The sequence below is a fragment of the Giraffa tippelskirchi genome, chromosome 11 (assembly GCF_054371585.1).
Source record: "Giraffa tippelskirchi isolate mGirTip1 chromosome 11, T2T-mGirTip1v1.2.pri, whole genome shotgun sequence".
Lineage (NCBI taxonomy): Eukaryota > Metazoa > Chordata > Mammalia > Artiodactyla > Giraffidae > Giraffa > Giraffa tippelskirchi.
Genome location: NC_137285.1, coordinates 28,275,722 through 28,283,894, shown reverse-complemented (window position 1 = coordinate 28,283,894; position 8,173 = coordinate 28,275,722). Strand labels below are relative to the sequence as shown.

The 8,173-nt window shown below is 41.6% G+C and overlaps 1 long non-coding RNA gene across 1 annotated transcript; it reads right to left on the bottom strand.

Moving 5' to 3' along the window:
- Positions 1–1,013: 1,013 nt before the first annotated feature.
- LOC145527099 (uncharacterized) lies at positions 1,014–7,052 on the bottom strand. The gene is made up of 2 exons (XR_014069496.1): positions 6,551–7,052; positions 1,014–5,526 (listed from the first exon to the last, which is right to left on the bottom strand). It is a non-coding gene; the product is annotated as an uncharacterized LOC145527099 (long non-coding RNA).
- Between the last annotated feature and the right edge of the window lie 1,121 nt (positions 7,053–8,173).

Genomic DNA, 8,173 nt, shown 5'->3' with positions numbered 1-8,173 from the left:
CAATGAACACCTAGGACTGATCTCTTTTAGGATGGATTGATTGAATCTCCTTGCAGTCCAAGGGACCCTCAAGAGTCTTCTCCAACACCTCAGTTCAAAAGCATCAATTCTTCGGTGCTCAGCTTTCTTCACTGTCCAACTCTCACATCCATACATGACCACTGGAAAAACCATAGCCTTGACTAGACGGACTTTTTTGGCAAAGTAATGTCTCTGCTTTTAAATATGCTATCTAGGTTGGCCATAACCTTCCTTCCAAGGAGTAAGCGTCTCTTAATTTCATGGCTGCAATCACCATCAGCAGTGATTTTGGAGCCCAAAAAAATAAAGTCTGACACTGTTTCCACTGTTTCCCCATCTATTTCCCATAGTGATGGGACCAGATGCCATGATCTTAGTTTTCTGAACGTTGAGCTTTAAGCCAACTTTTTCACTCTCCTCTTTCACTTTCATCAAGAGGCTCTTTAGTTCTTCGTCACTTTCTGCCATAAGGGTGGTGTCATCTGCATATCTGAGGTTATTGATATTTCTCCCGGCAATCTTCATTCCAGCTTGTGCTTCTTCCAGCCCAGCGTTTCTCATGATGTACTCTGCATATAAGTTAAATAAGCAGGGTGACAATATCCAGCCTTGACGTACTCCTTTTCCTATTTGGAACCAGTCTGTTGTTCCATGTCCAGTTCTAACTGTTGCTTCCTGACCTGCATACAGGTTTCTCAAGAGACAGGTCAGATGGTCTGGTATTCCCATCTCTTTCAGAATTTTCCACAGTTTATTGTGATCCACACAGTCAAAGGCTTTGGCATAGTCCATAAAGCAGAAATAGATGTTTTTCTGGAACTCTCTTGGTTTTTCGATGATCCAGTGGATATTAAGATCACACATCAACTCCTCTAAAAGAGATTTCCCAAAGAAGCCACTTCCTGTTGATAGCTCACAGTAAATGGTGCTGCTGGGTTCGTGGTCTCCGAAGGAGAAGATTTAACTCTGGGACCAAAGACAGTCTCAGTCACTCAGAGCTTTGTGTAGATTTTATTAAAGTAACAGGGATAAAGAAAGCTTCTAGCAAGAGACAATGGAAGGGGGCAGGAGAGTACCTGCCTCACTAGTTCAAGCAGGACCTTATATGCTTTTCAACTACCTGCTGAGAATACATAAAAAGAATACCTCAAGGTTGCAAGAGTTCACCAGACCCTTTCCCAAGGCATACATCCTGAGATAACTTTGGCACAAGATTAGCCAGGGAGAAGGGTTCCCTGCAATGTCTCCAGGCGAGATACACTGTTGCTGTAATCAGGAGTACAAGTCTTGAGAAACAGGTTCCCAGGCAAGATCTGTTACAATTATAATCATTAACATAGAGCCTAAGAAAAGCATTTCCATGAGTAAGACATTGTGCTGTGTGATCATTAGTTCCTGACCTAAAGAAAGGCCAGTTCTCAGGCAAGATACATTGTTGCACAAGGCTTAAGGAAAGCATGAGTGAGAATGTTCACCTCTTCCTTAAAGGGCCTTGGACTGCCTGCCTAAGCTTTAACTCTTTCATTCCCCCCTTTTTCTTTTAGGAGAATATGGTTACCAGGGATGGGGTGGAGAAATCATTCCATAACTTCTTCCTGCTGGTAAGGTGTGCAGACCCTAAATGGTTGAGGCAAAATATTCTCCTTACCCTCATATTGAGTGTCTCTGATTCAAGAGCCCTGAGTAATAGCTAGAGAAGGCAGTATAAACTGTAGGAACATGAACAATCATTTGTAACTTAAATCCCTCAAGCTACTTATATACAAATTTCATTATAAAGTTACAGATATAGGGAGAAAACAGGAAGAATAAGATGATTACAATTTTTCCAGTCAAGATAGTTTTCCACCAAGGAGGGTTTGTAAACCAAGATTGTATCTGTGACCAGAGTGGAATATCAGGGGAGTCCATTTTGAAGAGTGACCAGACTCTCTGCATCACCGTTACTTTGTCTGGGAAGCCATTGTATCCTTTAGAAAGAACAAACTAGACAAGTAGGTGAAAAGGCAGAGACCAAAAGTCAGTAAAAGCATTCTGTAATCAGCAGTCCAAGCAAGAGTCAACGAATCAGGTTACATTTGGTAGTAACTTTGATCATGGTCTAGATAGAGTCAACACTTGGGCTGCCCTATTTATAAGACTGGAGCCATTTGGTGTGTTCATTTACATGTTGAATGTAGGTATAGCAAACCTAGTTAGAAGCAGTTAAAAGAGTGACAACCTGAAAGTTAACAGACAAATATTACCATTTCTTTTTAGAAGAACGATTCTCAACCCCCATGTACACAGCTGTCTTAGGGAGACTTATAGCTAGGTAGCCAGTTGCCTAAGTTCATCCAAGTAGGCTTTAGCCTCTTATTGTGGTATTCACGTATCAGCCAAAGTAGTTGTCACTACTCACAATTTCAGCATTTTTCTAGTTATTAGAAGATGCAAGAATTTGGGCTCAAGAAAATCTTTACCTGAAAATATCTAACTGTCCAAAGGCCTGTTTTGTCCATTTTTCCAGAGCACAGAGTGCGTGCCTAATTTCTGATTTCTACCCTGAATTCCATTCAGGGGCTGTTGAAGGTCAGTAGCTGTAGTATCCAGGATTCAGTCTTTGTAGAGGCAGACAGCAAGTGCCAGTTTCTAGTCATAGGGCTCCTTTATGGCCATGAGTTTGACCATGGTTTGCGGGGCGTATCATGACCACCTTGTCCCACGGTGCTGGAAGGGCTCATTCCCAGAGCTGTTGAAGATTTCACTGGCAGGCCACTCAATGTGCTGTTACTGGACTAGGTCCTGTGAGTAGCAAAAGTCTCTAGACTGTACCTGTCTCACTAGTCTCCTGGTCCAGGGAAATATTCCCTGTTGTTGCTTCTTCTCATATACAGAGTCACACCATATGGAACTGTATACTATCATATCAGTGGCTCAGTAACACTCCATAATGTAAGGGACAACACTTCTTGAAACAGGCAATGCAGAAAACAATATAGTTAGCAGTAATAGTAAAGTCATAAGTAAGAACTTGAGTCAAGAACTTCCATTAGGTGTAGCCCAGTGACATCTCCAGGTCATCTGACTTAGTTTGTTAAATGACTGTATCTTGTTGTTAATCTCCTGGTTGTAGGCCCTGGAGCATCTGATGTTTACTCAAAGACTACTGAGATAAAGTTTAGAAACAAACTCAGAGTATCCTTTTTAATAACTTAATTAAACCTCTTAGCAATGTAACATAACCACAAGGAACTATCTCGGAAGTGAGTCTTAGTAAACACAAGTGTGTGTTAGTCGCTCAGTTGTGCCTGACACTTTGCAACCCCATGGACTGCAGCCCACCAGGCTCCTCTGTCCATGGGATTTTCCAGGCAAGGATACTGGAGTGGGTTGCCATTTCCTTCTTCAAGGGATCTTCCCGACCCAGGGATCAAATCCGGGTCTCCTGCACTGCAGGCAGATTCTTTACCATCTGAGCTACGAGGGAACAAAACTAGAACTTAATATTTAGTGAAACATAATAGACGCCGTAGGGCTGACATCAGTTGGGTAGATTTTTTTCTTTTAGAGCTCCCCAGTATACTTTGAGATTTCTGTATATGTCAGGAGACAGGTTTTGGTTTGTTTTTGTTTTTGTTTTTGTTTTTTACCTTAATGAGGCTGTTCAGAACCCAAGTGTCTCCAATTTCTGGAGGGATGAGACAGAGAGAAAACAAAAATGTTTTAATTTTACCCACAGGGATAAGTCACTAAATTGTTTTAAACCATCAGTAACTTAAGGAGAAGAACTTCTTTATATCTGAAAACAAAGATTAGAAGCCTGTAATATGTCAGACAAAAAGTCATAAAAATTGAGTCATATTATAGCAGCCTATTCAATCTCGTGTCACCAATCCCTTTGTTCTGCTGTCCCTGCCCAGTGACTGAGGCCGTCAGTGAAAACGATAGTCCCCAAGAAGCTCGTGAAGTTTTTTGCCAATGTCTGTATGACCTGGCCAGCAAAGTGGGTGCCCCAATCATTGGAGATTGTAAGAAACATATTTTAACCATTTTTATCCAGTGTGAAATATTAACCCTGAAGCCAGGAAAGGCTTTATCGTATCAAATAAAAGTGAAGTTTGTCAGGGAGCCGGGAAAAGTCAAGTGGCTGTCTTGGATTTCCTATAACCCCAACTGTTTGGTTTAATAGCCATGGTTTATCCATTTTATATGCCCTATGAGGGGTTAATTTTTGTAGAAGCAGAATGAGATTTATCTATGTGTGCCATAGTCTGTTATCAAAAACCACATTCCAGGAAAACTTTGTTCTTTTAACAGGAAGAGAAAACCAAATTCCAGATTGGTACCAGCTTTAATTTGCTGTAAAACAATAGTCATTCACTTAGAGTAACAATAAAAGATTTCAAAGGCAGTTTAATACCTTAAGAAACTTGTATCATGCACAAAAGTCTCTTCCACTTGCCACAAAAGTTTTTCACACTTTCTGTATTCATCACTTTATTTGCCCATTCAGAGGACAGCCACCTGTAAATTCAGATTTACTTCCTTTTTCCTTAATAGAATATAATTCCATTCCTTATACTTTTTTATTGAAACCACATGTCTTACTTTCTTTCAGCAACCATGAACTGTACTTTATATCATCATTCTGTAGGTTGGTAAATACAAATCGCCCAAGGCTATATCATTTGCAAAAGTATCTTCACATTGTCTGTGTTAATTAGATCAATAAACATACATCAATACCAGGTATCAATTCAATAGTGAATATTTCCCAGTTCACACAAGCCTGAAATTCATTTTAGTTTAATTTCTTGAATTTAGAATTGTTTGATATGTATGTGCTTACTTCTCTTTAGGCCAATCAAATAGAGTTCATTGACCAATTAGCCTTGAGCAATGTTGTCAAGGATGTAAATACACACTGAGACACACATAAATCTAGACAGACAGAAATCTCACAGTTTTCCACTTGAAATTTAAAATGTCTCTTTGCCTTTTTTTCCTTGGCGTGAAGTTCTACCAGTTTGCTTATGGCTAGAGTCCCAGACAGAGTGGGCTGTGGATCTCAAGGACATGATAAGAGTTAACTTCAGTTTTTTTCCCAGGCATGTTTTTGTTTCTCAGGCAGGATCAGGGCTCCACAAAAAGTATGTTAACAAGCCAGCTTTTTCCTAAGAACCAGTTTTGTAATTTCAAAAGATTTCATTTTAACCAGTTTTCTCTGGGGTCTAAAGAATATCATGGCCATTCAGTGTCAAAAATGTCATCTCTCCTTTTTGTAGTCATAGTTTCATAGCTAAACTTTAAACCAGAGAGTGTTCTAGTTGGCTCTGATGACAGAGGTAGACTTGACTGATAAGATGTTGTCCAGGCAGAGGGTGTCTCTCTGGGGAGGTGAGGTCTTCTCTTAAAACAAAGAAAGCCTGTGTATAAGGGACTTTTTAGTCTCCAGGGATCAAATTTATCCCAGTTTTTCAAGATACAATTCAAAAGGGTGGTTCTGGAACTGTTAGCTCCCATCTGTAAGAGAGAAAAAAGGGCACCCAGAGTTGTGGGTTTTTTCTACGGGAGGCGTCCCTCCTTGCTCTAGATGGGGGCGGAGGCAGGTCTTCCACCTAAGCTTCCTTCCCTGGCCAGAGTTAACCTATCTCTTACCAACGCAGGTGTGTCATTACCGTCCCTCCCCATTCTACCACCAAGGTGGGGGTGGAGATGCACCAGTGGTAGATCTGATGGAATCCCAGACTGATACCCAGTTCCTCACCATTAAAACATTGGCTTGATTTTTTGCTCCTCCTCTGACGCCACCTGGGGTGATATGTAATAGCAAAAGAGGTGGTGAAGGGCCAGCCAGCGAGGAAAAAGAGATTTTTGTGCTTGAGCTGTTAGGGCCAATCCTTCCAGTTCATTTCCACAGATACCGCAGAAAGAATATCTAAGGAGTTGAGACAAAAGCCACCAGAGAGTATACTCTGGTCTGCTAAGAGCTAACCTTACCAAGGAAGAAGCCCATTGCACTTCCAATCTGACCAGATCCTAGGACTCCCAACCTGTGTCCTCAGAAATCTCATAGTTGCCAGCAGTGCCTCCATCCATGTGGACTGGAGGCACAGCCATGACAAGAACTCACTTTCAGGTTGCTGACCCCTGAGGCAGGCAGCTAAGAGAGCACTTATCCTGAGAGATGTTCCTGGAGCCAGAGCTCCACCCAGGTCCTGAATGTGCTCCTGTCTGCAGTGCATGAAAAGACAACCCAGGTGTAACTTTTGGCTTCTAACAAGTGTAGGTGCTTTGTGACTATCAATCCAAATTTGGGGTCTAAGTAGTAGTACACAGTATCAGTATGGATTGCAAGTCCCTTGAAAGTCTATGAGTCAACAGATTAGGTTAGTAGTTTCAATTCCCCAGGCACTTATGAAATGGTCAGAGAGACAAGGAAAAGCTGACCGGGGAAAAGAAGTTCGGTTCATATGCTTCTGAGCTAGTAAAGTAGAGACTTTACAGTAAAAGAGAAAAACAAGTCCCAGCTCTTGAGTATTCTTACCTTGTCTTAAAGATCCCGGACAAGCCCGCAAGATGATAGCTTACAGTAAATGGTGCTGCCAGATTCGTGGTCTCCGAAGGAGATTTAACTCCGGGACCAAAGTCTCAGTCACTCAGAGCTTGGTGTAGATTTTATTAAAGTAACAGGGATAGAGAAATCTTCCACCAAGAGGCACTGGAAGGGGGCAGGAGAGTACCCGCCTCAGTAGTTTAAGCGGGACCTTATATGCTTCTCAACTAGCTGCTAAGAGTAGATGAAAAGAATACCTCAAGGTTGTCAGAGTTCCACCAGACCCTTTCCCAAGGCATATATCCTGATATAACTTTGGTACAAGATTAGCCAGGCAGAACAGGTTCGGGACAACCTCTCTGGGTGAGATATACTGTTGCTATGCAATCAGGGGTACAAGTCTTGAGAAACAGGTTCCCAGGCAAGATCTGTTACAATTATAATCATTAACATAGAGCCTAAGAAAAGCATTTCTATGAGTAAGACGTTGTGCTGTGTGATCATTAGTTCCAGACCTAAATATGTATCTCGGGCAAGATACATTGTTGCACAAGGCTTAAGCAAAGCATGAGCAAGACTGTTCACCTCCTTAAAGGGCCTTGGACTGCCTGCCTAAGCTTTAACTCTCACTGGCTTCTCAACATCACCAGCTACTATTCCACGTGGGTGTGTGCTATGGTCCAGCTCTGACAAGCTACTGGGCATTCACCCAGTGAGGCCAAGAGCAGAGCAATGAAATCATCATGTATTTAGTAGAAGCCATAATGAAAAACATCAAGATGTTCCTGGGTGTGATTTCACTGTGATCTCAGAGTGAATACTGAATTGGGCAGCCTTGATTTCTTGATTTATTTAAGAATTATTAAAAATGCATTGTAGACACTAGAAGCAAGTTTAAATGGGGCATTATAAGTGGTTTTGGAGTAGGAAATGGCAACCCACTCCAGTGTCCTTGCTTGGAAAATTCCATGGACAGAGGAAGCTGGCAGGCTACAGTCCATGGGGTTGCACAGAGTCGGACACAATTGAGTACGTACACATAGTACATAAGTGGTTTTGACATTTACATAAGAATTAGTGATACATCATTTGAAAAAAACTCTTACGCTGTATTACCTACCACACCAAGAAATGAGATAAAAATAATTAAATAAGATTACTTATTAAAAGAATGCTGCTGCTAAGTCACTTCAGTCGTGTCCGACTCTGTGCGACCCCATAGACGGCAGCCCACCAGGCTCCGCCATCCCTGGGATTCTCCAGGCAAGAATACTGGAGTGGGTTGCCATTTCCTTCTCCAGTGCATGAAAGGGAAAAGTAAAAGTGAAGTTGCTCAGTCTTGTCCGACTCTTAGTGACCCCATGGACTGTAGCCTACCAGGCTCCTCCGTCCATGGGGTTTTCCAGGCAAGAGTACTGGAGTGGGATGCCATTGCCTTCTCCGTATTAAAACAATAAGTCTTGACAAATAACATTTATTTCAAACTTCCAAGGCATCTTGGTGACAGAACATCCATTAACATATTTGTTCATTACTTCATGAGAAAAAGCAAAAATTGTAAACTTTATCCCCATTAAATACATAGGAAACTGGGGGTTAACCTCGTTGTATCAA